The sequence below is a fragment of the Fukomys damarensis genome, unplaced genomic scaffold (genome assembly GCF_012274545.1).
Source record: "Fukomys damarensis isolate Sample0158 unplaced genomic scaffold, DMR_v1.0_HiC HiC_scaffold_14, whole genome shotgun sequence".
NCBI classification, from domain to species: domain Eukaryota; kingdom Metazoa; phylum Chordata; class Mammalia; order Rodentia; family Bathyergidae; genus Fukomys; species Fukomys damarensis.
In genome coordinates this window covers 9,633,141-9,651,983 of record NW_022900926.1, presented here as the reverse complement: position 1 = coordinate 9,651,983, position 18,843 = coordinate 9,633,141, and the positions used below count along the sequence as shown (strand labels likewise).

At 38.3% G+C, this 18,843-nt stretch overlaps 1 protein-coding gene across 3 annotated transcripts in view; it reads right to left on the bottom strand.

The window, feature by feature from the left end:
• Positions 1–18,843, bottom strand: part of Lama2 (laminin subunit alpha 2) — a 563,701-nt gene that overhangs the window by 477,863 nt on the left and 66,995 nt on the right. Inside the window, exon 2 of one of the 3 annotated variants that reach the window (XM_033763226.1) lies at positions 16,673–16,742. The exons of the other annotated variants lie outside the window; for them this stretch is intronic. The gene's annotated coding sequence lies outside the window, so the exon portion shown is untranslated. The remainder of the gene's footprint in view (positions 1–16,672; positions 16,743–18,843) is intronic. 3 annotated transcript variants of the gene reach the window in all.

Sequence of the window (18,843 nt, the reverse complement as noted above, 5' to 3'; positions counted from 1 at the left end):
TACATTGTGAACTGAAGTTAACACTCAACTGAGTATTTCAAGGATTTTGAGTTTATTAAAAAGTTAAGCACACACATATATGTTAAGAATATACAGGCATTATTTATAGAAATTCAAACTCTAATGGTTAGTTTCCCTAATTATCACATAATTTAATTAGACAAATACTCCCCATCTTATTTTATCTTGTCCTACCATAAGTTTAGATTCATTGTGAACCATAAATTTTACCTGAAAATTTTCTTTAAGAAGTTACCAACTACCACAGACTTTTGTGCACTAACAAAACAGAAATAGTCCTTTGAAATCATGCTGTTTACTTCACTGTAAATATGAGAAGCACAATGTTTTATCTTCTTCAATTTATTGTGAAGAATTGTAAAATGAGTTTGTAAGAAATGTTACAAACTTGACTGTATTTTACTTGGAAAAAAATTGTAACTAAATATGAAGACATTTTTCTGCCCCTGTAATAGATTGGAGCACTTTCATCCCTTTACATTTCGGAGAGCCCTAGCTGAACTAAAAAAAGGAAAAGCAAAAACAAAAAACAGTCACAATGTTTCGTATCTTGGGACTGCAGAACAGTTTGAGATCAACAGCAGCAGGGAGAAGGATTGTTAGGTGATAACAAATTTCTATTTGTAAACCTGTCATCATCGTGAGCAGGGTAAAGGAGAATAAAATAACCTTTCTCAAAAAGACATTGTTCTCAGGAGGACAAAGTACACAAGAGGGGGATTTTCACTCTGTATGGAACAATCCCAACTCTCAAGAACTAACTCTTTAATCAAAATCTAATTTAAATGTTTATAGTTGTTTAAACTTATTGGGTCACAAACTTTTACCCAACACTGAAGAAATAACAATGGAATTGTCCTCTTAGTAATGGCTTAACAAAACTTAAGCCCTGTAGAGGGATTCTTTTAAATTTTTTTTACAAGGATTCATGCTGGGTAAAAGAGCTGTGTGCACATAAAGAAATATGCAATAGTATGCGATTTATGGATGGACAATGCACCGTAAGGAGCTCAAATAAAAGCACTGTAAGTTATTTGTTTTGGGTAGCACACGATGAAAGTATTTCAGATTAAAGCTTTGTAATAAACAATGAACCCGCTGATGAAGGCAAGGTAAATAAGATTGAAAGTAGCTTACTTGAAAACAAAACTAAAATACAAACTGGCCTTTTCCAATGCACTTGGCTTTAGGCAGACTGATAAATATGGAATTGCCTGGCCACAAGGAAGTTCACTCCTTCCCAGACACAGCATGCTGTGGCGTGCCATTACCCTCAGCTGTGGAGCAGGCGCTGCCGTTAGCAGGATATATATTGTACCAGGATGTGGAAAGCACTGCACAACTTGTTAGGAGCTAGGCAGCAAGCCGGGCTCCAGATGCATATTCTCATTTAAAGACGTATGTTTTACTTTGCTAAGATACACGTTTTTGAGATATTTCACATGCCTCCAATTTGTTGTTTTTTTATCCCTAGGAGTTAGAATAAAAATGGAACCCCATTAAACCATAATTAATCAATAATTAAAATAATCGCTTCTTCCAGAGAAGCGATAAAAAATACAGAAGAGAATAATAATTTTTTTTCTGAAATAGCACACAGGCTGAAGGCCTGAAAAGCAGAAAAAGGGTATTTTTCATAGCATAGTGTGTGCTATGAAAGCCTAATGAATACTCCCCTGAAATAAAGCTGTACGTGATATCCTGGTTGGTACTATAGCTTTGTGTTTATTTTTGTTTTAACAAGGCCATGATAAGGAATCAGAAAGCATTTTGAAATAATATATATCATCTGTATTCTGAGTGGCTGTGTGGACCCCCCCCATAAACATTTTAACACTGACGAATGGGATTCGTGTCTCTATCAAAGTAGGCTGAGAGGCTCCTGTTCCCTTCCGTCATGTAGGAGACTGCACTGAGATTCCACCTATAAACAGGAAGGCGAACCTGATTGATGCAAACACTTTACACCACAACACGAACCAAGACCACTGACATCTACAAGTGTGAAAAGGGGGATGGGGAGACAGTAGGGGAGGGAGGAGAAGAAAGAAGGGAACGAGATTAATAAAAGAAAGAAACAAGCTGTCATATATGCATGTAACCACTCCCAAGATCGTGTACTAATAAAAAATAAATAAATGTCCCAAGAAAGAACGCAAGCAGGCCCTCACCAGACCTGGAACCTGCCACTGCCTCAGTCTTACACACCCCACCTCCAGAAATGTGAGCAAATAAATTTCTGCTGTCTGAAATCCTGCCAGGTAGTGGGAGTTTACGATGGTAACCCGGATGGTCTAAGACAATACTTCTAACTCTCCCGTTCAGTTAATTATCCAATAAAGAAGTTTTTATAAGTAAATATCAACAGGGCCTGATGTAAAGGAAGAAATAATGGCACAGCTTATGAGCACCTAAGAAGGGCCAGCCCTTTTGTGTAAATGATCTCTAATCCTTAGCACACTGTGTGACGTCGAAGTCACGGAGTCCACCTCACAGAGAATGCCAAGTGCCTGAGCCAGGGTCCGGCCTTCTCCTGGCCCAGCCTCGGAAGCAAGGGTTTCTACGCAGGTTCAAAGCTCTGCACTTGCAAAGCCTATGCCGGTTTCGCAAATGATACCTCGCAAACTGATGTCAGATAATTTGAGCGTCTATGAAAAGCATGCATGGCTTTATTTTGAAAGAAATTGAAACTCACCTGATCCTTTCACTTCTCTGCATTACTCTACCTTTGTATTATATACTAAATATATACTTATATTTTATGTATGTATACAAACATATAGATAAGCTTATAATTTATATAAATTTTTTATATCTTTGAAAAGGAAATGTTTATATGTGTATTTTTAAAAATTTGCTACTGAGGGTCAAAACCAGGACCTTTGCACCGAGCTAGTTCCTAGCTTGTTTTTGTTTCTGTTTTGAGACAGGACCTCACTAAGTTCCTAGGTTCTCCAGGTTGGCCTTGAACTTGTAGTGATTGTGTTTCAGACTCCCAGAGCGCTTGCATTACAGGTGTGCACCACCACATCTGACTGGGTGTACTTTTTACTACCAATCCTACAATTAGGAAGTTGAAGGAAGAAGTCCTATTTACAGCCACTTTAAAAATATTTTTAAAGTAAAATACCAATAAATATTTTCACTTAAATATCACAAAGCTAGATACAACCATAATTACAATATCTATAACATTTTAGATAATCATATTTTAAGCACCTGAGATGTACATATCATCGCTATTACCATTTTTTATAAAATGTCTTTTTAAGACAAATATTCTTTGCTGTTCTAGAAGTAATATAAAATGCTTATGAAATTTTTTTTATTTTCACTGAAATTTTCAAGAAAAATTAATTTCATTTCCATTGAGTAGCCCATTCGTTTGAATTTATTCTAATAGACTTGCATAAATTAACAATTGTAGCTAGCCCGAGAAACTTTCTGAGCTTTCTAAATGAAATGCTTCTGTTTTGATTTATTTGGCTCAAATCTGATCAAATTTAATCTCCAACACGCATAGCAAATAAAAAAGAAGTAAATTTATGCCAGCCATACAATTTCAAAGACTTTCTAACTTACTGTAAATTCTAAAACCTTGTGAGAAACACAGTGTCTTCGTTACTTCTGTCATTATTAGGACAAAACACCTGACATCTACAAGTTAAAAAGGAGAGGCTTATTTTGGCTGACTTTTCAGAGGTTTCAGGGTTTGCGTGCTGGGCAGTATGGTGGAGGGCTTTGGGCAGAGCGAGCTGCTCACATCATTGCCGTCAGGAAGAAGGAGGAGAAGGGAGGAGCCAATCGCTTACAGGTCACACCCCAGTGAGCCGCCTCTTCCGACCGGGTCTCATCTCAGAACAGCCGCACTCGGCCCCTGAGCTCGTGGTGGATGGATAAATCCACCCAGGTGTACAGCACCCCTGTGATCCAACCCCTTCCAGACGCTTGGTGGGACATTTCATTTATTTATTTATTTATGGTACCGGGGATTGAACTGGGGTCCTTGCGCTTGCGAGGCAGGCAGCAACAATACTGAGCTAAATCTCCAGCCCTGGGGGTACATTTGAGATCTAAACCGTAAGTCCAGTAAAGGGGCTCCCTTCCTCCCTGGAGCCTCCTTCTTGAATAACATCACTGCCACCGTTCCCGTGCCTGTCGTGTGCTGTCCTAACAGGTTTTATTCAATATTTAATGGTTAAAACTCTCTTGTAAAATGTTTGCCTGTACAAGTATGTTTTTATCTTGTGGTTTTGTTTACGCCTAAGAACATGTGAAAGAAATTAAAATATTATTTACCCAGAATCATATATTCTTTTCTTGAGATTGTTTTTAAAAAGTGTAATTTGAGTAGACACGCCTAGTAGATTTTAGAAATAGAAAATAATAGTTTGAAAAATAATTTTAGTAACTATATTACATAGGAGAGTATTGACATTATTAACCTGAAAGTACATTTACATACAGAGATAGCGTCATAGAGCCAATAAATTACTAGGAATCAAAACTTTCATTTGAAGGAGATGTAAATATGAAAATAAAGAGACAAAATATGAACCAGGTAACCCGAAGTGGATATGTCATCATGAATTACGGTGAACTTTTGTGATTAAAATGCATATTTTGGGCCAAGGATTTAGCTCAGTGGTTCTGTGGCCTGCCTCGCAAGTGCAAGGTCCTGAGTTCAATCCCCGGTACCCCCCAAAAAGTATATTTTCCACACGGCCCACTGAGAAGAACTAATAACCCCAACTCAAGTAGCAGAGAAAGGTTCTGCAGGCAGGATAGCGGTCTCTAAGTATCTTCTCTTTCTGTTAGGAGCCAGGCTGTTCCGTGAAATCTGTGCCTACAAGCCCAAAGGAGGAAATACCCAAAATAATTCCTGCAATATACCAGAAATCAGAATGGGATACAAGAGACAAGAATGGGATGTGGGTGGAAGAACAGACTCCAATTTGAAGATAATACTTCCCAGCTGGAGGAGGGACAATTTTGGCATTAAAAGGAATAATAGCTGCATTTAAAACACATTAAATACATTTTTAAATCGATGACTTCACAAAGCTTTAAAAAGAAAATGGGTCACCACTAAAAGATACTAGTGAATGAATTCATTATTTCCCAAAACTGGAAAATAAAGGAAAGGTATTAAGCATTCCATCTGTTTTCCTGTCTGAACATCCACTGAGAGTGATTAGTTAATGATGGAAAGCTTTTATCTATGTAAATATTCCAGTGAATATATAAAAAATGAATGCTGGATCATCAAGATGATTGATGATAATGAATCATTGTTTTTCATTTTTAGTGTGAAATTTTATTGGGCTTATGTTTTAAAGAAACAAATCCTTCTTGCTTCGCAGCCTTTTGGCTAAGATCAAGTGAAGAAATGAATCCTTGTCTTTTAGAGCTACATGCCTAATATTTTCAGATTACAGATTATATGGTAAGGCATCTTGGATTTATTCCAAAAGAATGCAATGAGTAATGAAGTAAACTAGCAGAGTAACAGATAAAAATATTTAGTGAAGACTACCTTTTACTGGAGTAATGTGTCATTATTTCTAGTTAAAGTATTATTCCATTGCCTGCATTTTTCATAGGCTTAATTTTTTAAATTAGTATCAAGTTCCTAAGTGGGATCTAAACTGAATTTTTATTTTGTTGTGTTTTTACTTTTCATTTTGCTGCCATTTCTCAATCTAAAGGTGTAAAACTTTCTTATGAAAGTCTACCTTCTTCCCCCTCACAATTTTCCCAACGTTCTCACCTCTATTTTTGCCTCCCTTTCCAATAGAAGGTCTACTCTTCACCCAACATCAAAAGACCGGAATTTTGCCATAAGCAACTGAACAGTTTAAAATTGAATGGTGGTTTGAAGTGTTAGGCTGGTCACAGTGCTATAAACCTTAACTAATCCATATTTTAAAAGAGCACCCTTCAAAAGATCCAAGAGACTATCATTTTCTTTCCAATCCGCACAAGGAACCATCTGACCCACTTTTTTTCATAGAGACCCATTCTATTTTCAAGTCTATGCACACCGTGCAAATAAATCTAAAAAGAATGAGGCAGCCTATGAAAGGAGTTTTAAAAGAGCTATACTTACAAGACACTACATGATGATTTATACCAAAGGAATAAAAAGTAATATCATCTTTGAATACATAATACAATCATGTATCTTAGACCTATCAATTAATTGATTTGTAGAAAGTATTTTCAAAAGAGCAAGAAAGGGACAGTTTCTGGTATTTTTTATTTTTTATCCTGACTCTGCAGTCAAGTGACAGACTACCGATGTGTATTCATGCAACCCATGTTGTTTGTAATACAAACACAGAGGCGAGTACTCCCCCAGGAAAGCCAAGGAATGGAATAAAATTTAACTAAAGCATGAGTTCTACTATTCAAGGGACCATTAAAATTAAGCTACAACTTCAGATGGAAACCAATAAAAATGGTGAAGAATCTCTACCTGCAAAACAAAAACAAAAATTTTGCTTAAATTCTTATCTCTACAAAGAAACTTTTGTTTCCTCCATAGAAAAATACCTTTTTGTAGGAGAAACTTTTCATTCAATACTGCAGAATTTGTAAGATACAGATTTTTTTTCTTTAGAGAAATTTGAATGATGACAAGGCTTTAAAAAGAAAATGAGAAGTTTAGAGCGAAGGAGCACAGCAGAGGGAACTCACTTCTGGATGTGTCTCTGAGGACCTTCCTTATATGAATGAGCCATATGTAAAATCAGTGGGTCATTCAGAAGGAAGTTTTCAAACATCTGTGATGAATAAGGAGGACTGAGTCAAATTAGTTATACACAGTGACTGCAGCACTGCAAAAACATGAGTAGTTAATGAGGAAGAAAAGTTCACATCAGACTAAAAGAATTTGCTAGTAGTTTTGAACTGTACCAGAATCACAGCAAGAGATAAAAAGATGCAGTGATGGAATTACATCTAGAGCACAGGAAAATGAGAATGACTGAAAGACAGGAAAGAGTAGCATTTGCAAGAATAATTCCGCTACACAAACTGTGGGTAGAGGTTTATAGGTGTCCATTATATTTTTTCATTGTACATTTTGAATGGACTGGCACTGTGGATAAAAATGGTGAAACTTTAGTTGAGATAACCCAATTCAACTGATATTCCCTAGATAATTAACATTTAGATTATCTGCATAATTTACCTTGTTCAATCAAAATCCAGGTCTGCTAAAATTTTGCTGATGAAATTGAATTCATCAACTAAGGTGCAAATGTAGCCACTTTTCTTCATCTCCACTCCTGCTCAACTCGGATCATTATGACGTCTTGACTGACGCACTGCAATGTTTCTACTTCATTGTTTTCTCACCTAAATCTTCTCCTTCCTCCTATCTTGCCCTCTAAAATCATCAATCCCAAAGCGATTGTATAAAACTAAGTTCTGATACAGTTGCTACCCTGGTTAGAGTCCATCAATAAATTTCTATTACTCAAAATGAACTCCGAAGTCATTCGCACAGGTTTCCCAGCTTCCTCTCCATTCTCCCCTACCGTTTCTCCACCACAAGCGGGCACTAACCACGGGGGCTGCCATACATCTGGAGTGTTCCCATTTCCTCAAATGTATTCATTCTTTCATTCACTAGAAAAACATAAATTTACAGGAAATTCAAATTCAGGAATATCTAAATGGCCCACGGGAAAAAGTGCAATCTCATTCTTGACCAGAAAAACAAAAGCAACAGTGATGATACATTTTTACTCGTAAAATTGACAAATGTTAAATTTTACTTAAATCCAATGCATACTGGCATAATTTTGAAATCCATTTGTAAGAAGTAGTAGGTTAAGGCAGGTCTATTTCTAAAGCTGGAGAAAAAAAAACCACACAAATCTACAATAAACTGACGGTTACTATATCTATATCTATATACATATTTATACATTAGATTTTTTAATTGAAAGGAAATTAGCAAGCCTATGATAGTATGTATTTACTTCTAAGATAGGCAGAAGAGAAATAGAAGTTAGGATAGAAATAAGGTTAGCTGTAATTTATTACCTTAGTAAGATAAAGAAAACATGGCAAAATTTTGAGTTCTAAAAAGTAGACAAGTGAGGATAGATTTTATCATTTCTGTTTTTTGTATCTTTTTTTTCTCAGTATAATAAAGCTAATATACAGAGGAGACACTGTTGCTACCCAAACAGCAATGTAGTAAAGACATCAAGCAATGTCCTGGATAGAGTGTGACTGATGGTAGGCAACAGACAGACTACAGGGCATCGGCATAAAGGGGTCAGGTCCCTACCGCATGAGCCAGTGTAGGACGTTTTCCCACAGGAGCAAGCAACTGAGAGATGAAACTGTTGGTGAGCTAGGAGCTGGGTTTGAGTGTCTGTGTTGAAGGAAATAGAATTCCAGTTGCGAGGCGAGCCAGGCAAAGAGAACATGGTGTTCTGGTGGAAGTGGAAGTCAGTTTTAAAGCCTCAGGTTCAGCTGGTGTGTGAGGAAGTAGTGAATGGTAAAGCTAAAAAAAAATCAGGCAAGATGAGAGCCTGAAAACATATCCAACTCTCAGGACTTTGAACCTTATGGCAACCCGGCAAAGACTTAATTAGGGCACCTTACCGTGGGTAGTAGACTCCTGAGAGATCACAGCAGAGACTGAAGAGCTAGTTGAGAAGTGGTTGATAAATTGGAAAAGAAGGAGTAGGGCAGAGGGAATCAGGGCTATTCAGGAACCTCAGAGTAGAGCACTGGTTACCTGGGACTTTGTGGGACAGATGTCTGAGACAATGTCTCACAGGTTTCTGACAGAGGCATCTGGACAGGAGGACATCCTTCACTGAGTTAGGAAGTAGGGGAATCAGTTCATTTTATTGGGCACAAGTGACAATTCCAATTATGACTGGGAGGATAAATACTAAGGTTTGTGAAATATTACCTTACACTGATTTAAAAATAAATTTTAAAATCTTACATTTGTCCAATGATTAGTATTCTGGATTTATTTGCATTTTATTAGTATTGATCAAAAGACATCATGAGATATGCACATTAATATAAAATCTATTTTTGTTGAACATGGTTCCCAAGAAGCAAGAAAAAAAATCAAAATATCCTTTGTAACTTTCTAGAACACATACACAGTTCACTAAGTGGAGGAAATGTTAGAATAACAATCATGGTTTCTCAACTGGAAGAAATATTTTTATATAAAAGTCTTATTATCTGTCTGGCACCATGGCAAAATAAGCTTATTTATTTATAGATGTGAAATTCCTTTAGCAGATATGTGGACAGTTTAATAAACATAAGTTTCCTCGGCTTAACCTAATATGACCCATTATTCCTTGAGAAATGTCCTTCAAAGCAAGAACAGTATTTCTTTTGCAGAGAGAAAATTAAATTCTAAAGGAAACATCTGGTCTTCCCTCTTGCCTTGAGTGAATATTGCCATGCACACTGTACAAAGACCTGACCTACTTATTCTGCTAACAGCAATCAATATGAAAGTCTAGAGCAGGGTGGCAAACCTACGGCACTTGTGCCAGGGACGTTTCTATCACGGAAAGCTCTAAAAGGCTTGCTGTCACTGGTCTAGAACTTTACAGATTACTATAAACGGACTTTCATACTTAAGGAGCATTGTCATTTCAACGGTTATACGGAGCAGAAAGATGATATATGAATTGTTAGTATGTGAGACACTGATATACAAAGGTGAAATGACCATTTTCACTTGAATTTTTCTAATATTTAATATCGGAAGTTATTGACATCAATTCCTAATCTATGTCTCCCCAGTAGCAGTAGGATAATAGCTCCATCCTTGATTCACACCACCACAGCACTCATTCCTTCCCATTTTGTGGCCCTACATTTATCAGGCCCAGAATAACTCTAAGACACAGTATCTTTCTTTTCTGATACTCATTCTTTGACTTACTTATCAAAGCAGTTACATTAGACGTTTGTAAACTAAGCTATTTTCTCTCTCGGATAATCTCAACATATTCATTTTACTTCCATTGAATCCTGCAGCCAGAATAATAGCCTCACAGTTGCAAGGGACTTTTTTCAAAACTCTATGTAAAAATGCTTAGGCCTTTCAGCGACCCTGTCCAGATTAGCTGTGTCATCCCCCACCCCCGCCCCGCCTTTCCACCAGCCCCTTGTGTCTTGCAGATCTGTTTTCCCAGGATGCTGTTGATGCGAGATCCTAAGCCACAGGGGTAGAGGTGGTCTCGGTCAGGTTCCTGGCCAAAGCTGGGAAGAGATGTGTGAGATGCTCCAGCTGTGTTTGCCTCCATCAAAGTGGCCAGTGATCCGGACTCAGAGCTTCTGCTCGCTGCAGCTGTGAGAAGCCTGTGTGGTGCACACCTTTGTCCTTCACTGCCATAGACCAAGGTGGGCAAGGAACATAAGCATAGATAAACTCGACTGTACGGATCAGTCAGGCTCTGGGGGATCCATTCTAATAACGGAATAACCTTGATTCATATTAAGCACCAAGGCAACTGCTCCATGACTTTGGTCACGTCAGTAACTGTGATCCACACAGCCTCCTGAAGCCTGCGTGGAACATGCATTTCAAGAGGCAAAACGGTATCGTTCACAGCCACTCAGATTCTGGAGTTGTTCATTTTTGCACTGTTTGTTTATTTATTTATTTATTTACTTACTTATTTATTTATTTTTTTACGGTTCATGTTCTAGCCCATGCAGAGTGGTAAAAATCTTCTTCCACCAGGGTTATAATTCCTAAATATTTTAAACATCAACAGAGTGAAGAGAATCCACAGAGAGACCATTAGAAAAGTCATCCCATGAGTTACCCTTTAAAATAAGAGGGGTGTGGAATATTAAACTTACAATAAAATAAGCACTTAGGTAATACAGATTCATTGACCAGTTTAATTACTTCCTCCCTCTCAAACACCAATCAGTTCTGAGAGTCCAAGCAGGATCTGAGGGACGTTACGGATGAACATGTGATGAGTGATTGGCACTGCTGGTCAATAACTGAACATCAAATATTAGGTCATCAAATCTATGCCACGATTCCAATTCTACTTCCAACACAGCCTTTTTCCGACCACCCCATACTGTGCTGAAGCACAGTTACTCAACAAAGGCAGACTGGCATCCTTTCTAAAGGAAGCCCTGCGGTCAACTTCAAAGGAAAACAAAAGAAATCCACTTTTTTCTCTAATTAATTTTCAATGTGGAAAGAACATTGATTCTTACTATGTGCACTTTCAAACACCAAAGTATCCCTGCAGTGTTTCAAAAAAGAAGGATTTGGAAATAAGACAGTAACTTCAGGATTTCCTTAAGGAGGGAGTATATATGTTACTGCCAATGGCTTATTTTTTTAATAAAGTTTTATTGAAACTTAGCTACATTCACTCCTATATGTATTGTCTAGGGCTGCTCCCTTTCAAGAACTGTGGGTTGATTTCTTTTGCTGCGCATAAGCTTTTTAATATGATGGGATGCCAGTTATTGATTCTTTCAGTGCACAGTGACACATATGGGTCTAGATTTAAGTTTTAGGATGTGGAAAGCCAGTTTTCCTAGCACCATGTATTAAGAAGGCTATCTTTCAGGCAGGGGATTTAGTTCAGTGGCACCACACCTGCCTTGAAAGCACAAGGTCCCAAGTTCCATCCCGGTACCAAAAAAGAAAAAAAAAAAAAAAGATAAGGCATCTGAGTGTGTTTGGAGTTGTTCCTGTATCTTCTCTTCTGTTCTATTGATCCTAGAGGTTTTTCCCCCAGTACCATGCTGTTTTTAGCACAATGGCTTTGTTGGGTATTGCCATGCCTCCTGCTCTGCCTTTGTTGCCCAGAATTGCTTTTGGTCTATTAGGTCTCTTCTGGTTCCAAATTAATTTTAGGATTGTTTCCTCTAGTTCTGTGAGGTATGATATTGGTATTTGGATTGGGATTGCATTAAATCTATATAACAATTTTGGAAAAATGGCCATGTTCACTATATTGGTTTTGCTATCCAAGAAGAAAAGAATTTTTCCATTTTCTGATTCCTCTTCCATCTCCTTTTCTGGAGTACTGTACTCTTTAATGTAAAGAACTTTTACTTCTTTCATTAAATTGGTACTTTTTTTTTTTTTTTTTTTTTTGGTAGTGGGGATCAAACTCTGGTCCTTGTGCTTGTGAGGCAGGCGGCAGAACCACTGAGACCACGGAGCTAAATCCCCGGCCCCTTTCATTAAATTGATTCCAAGGTAATGGCCTCTTTATTTTTTAAAAGAATTTCCCCTTTTTAAAAAGACTATTGATAGTGCTGAGAGGAACTTAGACTTTATACAATTTGGATTCATTTAAAAGTAAAATGTTGATTTTTGTTATATCTCCAATGTAGGAAAGAAATGTGTGAATTGAGGCAAACAAGACAAAATTATGAAACATCCCTGTAAATCTCCCTTCACTGTAAAACTATGTATCCAAACTGTGAAAAAACCAGAGAGAAGTTGAAAATAAATTAATTTTGTGCAGTGAGAACACACTCAGAAGATACTTCTCTCAACGAAAATCTAATTCAGTTGTAAGTGTATAAAATCATTTATTGGGAGTAACAGAGGCTGAAAACCATATGGAAACTCATGAACCAGCATTTATCATAGGTAAAATTTAGTTCTCATAGTTTAAGCTTCTCTTTCTTTAAAAACTGGGGAAAAAAATGAAAAACAATAAGAATAGTGGCTGAAAGCTACCGTGCAGCCATGTGAAGTTCTTTCTAAGCCAAAGTAGTCCTAAAGAAAAAAATAGACAAAATACTCATCATAGAGAGAAACCCACAGAATAAACTATCCATGAGCATATCCAAAGAGACAGCAGAATGCAGTCAAATATAGATTCAGCCTTCTGTTTGGTAGTGTGTGGAAATCTTGTCCTGTTATTCCAGAAACCTCTCTTTGGAGAAGAGTGATCTTTGCCAGTATCCTAACATTGGGCCACAACACGGCCACGCGGATCAGTTCCTCCAGAGACCTGATCCCGCAGTGTTTGGAAAACCATTTTGTGACACAGATCACGAACTGAAGCCTTGTAGAATGCCTGTGATTCATTTGAACTGAAATGATAATTACAGATTTGAGGATCCCCAGACATATTCCTCATGAATGCCTATAATATTCATAGGGTATAATCTTCTTTCCCGACATACAACTTTATGAACAGTCTCAAAGATGGAAGAAATCTAATCTCTTCAGTTGTGTTATCGCTCAATTTGACCACACAGTACACTATGAAGCAAAGCATCTCCTTCTCTCTCAGGTTGAGGTCTTTTCTCTGGTACCTACTGCACCTTCTCTTCACTCTGTGAACCTGTCCTGAGCTCTTGGGTGCCAGTGGTCACTTATACACTGACATTTCCTGAATCATGATCTCAATCTAGATTTCACCCCTGAGCTTTGATTCTAAACCTCAACTGCCTCTCAGATCTCTCCACGTGTAAGGCAAACAAGTACTAGAAATGAAAAAAATAAATCCAACTGGGAATTCTTGTTTCTTTTCAAAAATCTTTCTTTCTTTTTAACACAGTCAGAAATCTAAGCACCATTCTTAACCTTTTATCCACATCATACCTTACAACTAATCAGTTACAAACATTTTGTTGAGTCAAAATCCTGAAAAGTCTTAGCAGTCCATTTGTGCCCTCCATCCCCTCTGCAGCCACCCCACTTCAGGCCTCAGAAATTCCTTCAATGACTCCTTCACCACTTTCTGAGCTTTCTTTCCTGACCCTCTGGTTCATGACTCATTTCCTCCGCTGCAGTCCAAATGGGCTCCCGGCTGCTCTGACAGGGCTCACAAGTGGTTCATGGCTTCATTCTTGCCTAGCCTTCAACCTCACTTCGGCCTACTTTCCCTCGGATCTTTACTTGTTTTTTCTCCTCCATTATCTTCCCCAAACTTTAGATTCCAAGCATTTCAAACCGCTATAATTTCCAGAGTAAGTCACATACTTTGTCACCTAGGATTTTCCTCGTAAATTCTATACTCCATGCACTTGTTCCTAACCCCACTCCATACTCTATTTGCCTGAATTTGTCCTGCTTGTCCTCAAACTTCTCAGATGAGTTCTGCTTCCTGCGGGAAGCCTTTCCTAACCTTCCTGAGGTTCAGTTGTTTTCTGCCGTATATTTTTATAGCATTTTTAACGTATCAGTGTTCTTAGTCTACCATACGCTATTTATTTCCTCATTAGATTATGTCCCAAGGCAGACACAGTGCCTGTTCAATTGATTTGTGTCCTCAAAGTTAATTAAAAAGTTTAATACATAAAAGAGAATTAATAATTATAGATTGCATGAATAAAGGAATGGATGAATCCAAGCCTCATTTCTTCTAGTTTTTAAATTCATTTATTCTGTAAATACTTCTCTGAAAACCAGCGATAATCTAAGAGAAAACTTCTCAAATATTTCCAAAACTTTAAATACCAGTAGAAAAAAAATATTTAGAACTCCAGGGAAGACATTAATTTTGAGAGGTGTATCTAATATGAACATTCCATTCCAGTGTGATATGACTGATTATATTTTAAGGCAAATTGTTCTTATCTCTACTCTATGAATAGCTTTAAGCTATATTCTATACGATGTTCCGTATTTAGCCTGGCATGCCTCTAGACACTGTAATGGGTGTGAATATTTGAGCTGGAGATCTAATCCACCTACAGGATTGCCATTTTTATAAGTCATAGAGGCATGTCTTATGGTTATTAAACATTAGTGTATAATTGTGAGTATCCTGTGATTTCAAGCCCTTTTTTCTATAGGATGCAGGAATACCTTTTGTTCCCACTGGGCTCTTTAACAGTCAAGCCTGTGATTGATAAAGCAACGAGAGGGTCACCTGGTTAAGCGGGCAGAGTGGAGTACCCTGGGTCACACACTTTACGCTGGGCTGACTGACATAAGGTGCACAGCATGCTGGCAACTGCCTGCTTAGCTTGATCAGACTGGCCATTGTGTGATGCTTACGGGGCTCTTAAAGGGTGCAGCAGGTTAGTGCTAACGTGTCAGGCTTACAGAGCAGTTGAGGAAAATACATTTATTTGAAATGTGTGTTTGCATTTGTGCTGGAAGGGAATTCCTTGGATTCCCTGTGAAAGGGGGCTCCCAGTCCCATAGCACAATCACCAAAAGAACTCCGCTCACTCCTTTGGTGTCAGGCCTTTGTGGTGAGTAGCCTTAGCTATTTATTGGTGGAGACAGGAAAGCTATTTACTGATGGAGACAGCCCTGGATAGAAATGGTCCTTTGTCTCCTTGGTGCTAACTTCCAGCTCTTCTGGCAACCTGAGGCCCCTTTGGAAGATTGAAAACACAGCTTTTGTCCTCCCTTCACCCATCTCCTCTTTTGATCCTCCTTTATTTTCAAAACCCCATGGGAAAACTAGCAAACTCTCATAACTAACATTGTCTAAAAGGAAAATGAGCCAAATCTTAAGTCATATAGATTGAAAAATATTGAATTAAAATAATTTAAACCATACCATATGCACTGTATTTTGATTGCCACTGGAGTTTTGAAATGTATTCTGAATAAAAACATTATCAAATGAAAAAGTTATATATATTAAATCAAGTGTGTTCTACAAATATTTCCCTCATGCCTTTTGATTAAAAGATTATAAAGGGATCCTGGCAGAGGAAACATGATAACCAATGTCAAACTCTGTCATTAGCAGTGCCCTTCTGCATTTTGTTGTGCCTCTGAGGCAAAGAAATGTAGGAGTTCTAACTGGTGAAGGAATCGCGGATTCTCATTTCACACCCAAGCTCACCAGCCCAGAAGCCAGGCCGTTAAGAGGTCTGTCACCCCCACCACCACCATGAACAACTTCACCTACTAGAACAACAGTTGTTCAATTACCAGGCTTAGAAAACTTCTGTTTTCCACTGCAGTACATAGTAACTTGCTAGTGTTTGCTTTTAAATTGATAAGTGATTAGCTTCTAATTTGTCAGTTTCCAGATACGATTAACTCAATTGTGGTAGCCATTCGGTTGAAATTTTATAGCTCAAAATAAAAGGGCACTTAAACAAAATCAAAATGCCAGCATCATTACTAAAATAATGTCAATAGTTTTCCAAGAACATTGAAAAGCCAGTACCAGAGTCAAAGAGATCGATCATTTAGAATTAGAGCTATTCTTCAGGTATTACTGAAACCATTTCATTAATAACGTACTTCCCTTTGTAATGTACTTTATGGGAAGTCTAATGTCTATAAACCTTCATTTCTAATGTCATTTCATTTCTAATGCAGCTGAAAGCTGTTCTTTCCAGCAATAAGAGAACTCCAGTTACAAACACTGAAGGAGGAACTCAGCTCATGGAAAAACAAGCGCCTAAGTATCTCAATGGCCTCATCTCCAGCCCCATGAACAACCCGCAGAAGAGAATAAGCATGCCTCAAATACCAGATTCGGAAAGCAAAGTTTTGCTCGTGGCAAGTAAAGTCACGTACACAGCTGCTGAATTCACTGCGGGCCGGGCGCTGTGGTAAATGCTTCTCCTCACAGTGATCACGTTTCCTCTCCACAAGCAGCACGAGGCAGACATTAGGGTCCACGTGCCACACATGGGAATCCGAGTGCTGGCCTGGCAAGTAACTCACCCGAAACTGGGGCAGCAGGCTGGGTCTGTGTGACTTGAATCCGGGCCTCCTAATTAATAAACTGTCCTATCTGTCGAGACAAGCATAGAATGGATCACTTACAAAGCAGGATTTTAAAAACAGTGTCATGACCACAAGCTCATCAAGGAAAAATAGCTAATTTTAATGAAATATTACCAATTACCAGTCTTTATAAGTCTGTATCAGTGAATCAGGCTGTATATCTGAATCAGGCTGGTCTATTATCTCATCACTGCAAGTGGGAACACCTGACAAGTTGCAGCCCACCTCAGCTCCCCTATCCCCTCCCTATGCACTCAGCTTGCAGCCAATAACTGACTGACACGTGGCATACAACCCTGGTCCTGCTTCTTACAGGGGAGCTGCTCTATGGTGCAGAATTCTCTCTACACCGCACCATATGGGCATCCAGCAGGCTCAGCTTCTCTGTAAACTGCATTTTGGTCCAGTTCCTGCCCCCACGCTTACTGCCTCCCTTACTCTCTCCCTCATAAACTCCACTGAAATTCCCACTGCAGGCTCTGCGTCTGGACCTTGCACCAGGAAGCCCTGCCCCCCACCCCCCGCCCCACAACACAAGCCTAGCGCAAGCAGCTCCTTCCTCAAATGGTTTGCTTTGATTGCTCAACTGGCAACAAGTCTCATTCTGCTCCTATGCCCATGTTCTTTCTGTTAGTATTTTATTATTTTCTTCTGATGAAAATGCTATTTCCTGTCTCTATCCCTCGTAGCACTATATGCTTTCTTGAGAGCAGTTACTCTGCTTCGTTCCTGCAACACGGAGCACAGAAACACTGTTAATAATCACTTGCTAAAATCTGTTGAATTTTAAATGATCAGTGGAGATGTCGTGCTAAATTATGAGTATGCTCTGAGGTCCCTTGCTATGGGAGACACTAACATTTTCAGTTCGGCATTCCCTGTGTCTTGTCAGGGTCGAGCACAAGGCGGAAGGACACAGTCTTTTCATTGGCCAAGCTATGGACATACCGACCTGAGGCAAATGAAGAGGGCCCAGTGCGGGAAAGAAGGGCGTCACCTGCCAGCCACAGAAAAGAATAGCTTGGGCTCCATTTCCCACAGCCCCGCATGGCCACCAATAAATACTAGTTCTACCTACATATGTCCATCTTCAAGAGCTGTGCAAAAGGAGGCTTCCCCCTCTCCCTAGTGACATGTGTCGCTGTTACTATCAGATGGTAGGCTATCCTCATTCTCATTTAAAACTCAGTCCACTTCCTCAGAAGACAGCTCATACAGATATCAACAATCAACTTAATGATGGTCATGCTATCCCCAAACATACAACACACTGAAAGACAGAAAGTATCAGAATAGGAGAGAATGTACTTCCCACCAATTGAACATTCAGCTTTGTAATGCAAAGTAATTTACTGTCATTCAGAAATAAATTCTATTTACTTTTTTATTTTAAAATTTTATTTTATTTGCAGTACCAGGGATCAAACTCAGGACCTTACGCTTGCAAGGCCAGCGTGGTGTTACTGAGCTAAATCCCCAGTAGAAATAATTTTTAAAGAAGAGTTGTTTGAACATGTTTCTTAAATATACTATTTATTTATTTGTTTGTTTTTTTGTTTGGGGTACTAGGGATCAAACTTGGGCCCTCGTGCTTGCAAGGCAGGCAGCAAAACCATTGAGCTAAATCCCCAACCCATATACTATTTATTTTAATTAAAGTATGCTTATATCTACTGAACCTTTGAACTTATCTAATTTCAGTTATGAAGCCCCAAATAAGTCATCTTAACTGTACCCAAAGGATGTGGGTAAAATCAAAAACAACTGAACAAACTTACATTCCCTTAACACTGGCAAGTAATACAATATAGGAAAAAAGTATTAGAACTGACAGAACATATGAAGAATATTCACTCTATAATTTTTGACTTTGTGTTTTTCACTTTGACTATAATTTTTGTGCAACCAAGACCTTTAAAATAGTGCTTAGCATAAAATAGTTGAATAATTAAAAGACCTGTGGCAAAATGTGACTTATGGGTTAGATCAATTTCAAAATTTTATAAAAATTAAACTTACTAACTTGTAAATAGAATAATATTACTGATTTGTGGTTTATAACTAATATATTTAAAGAAAATTATAAAAGATGTTCCCCCAGGAGCCAA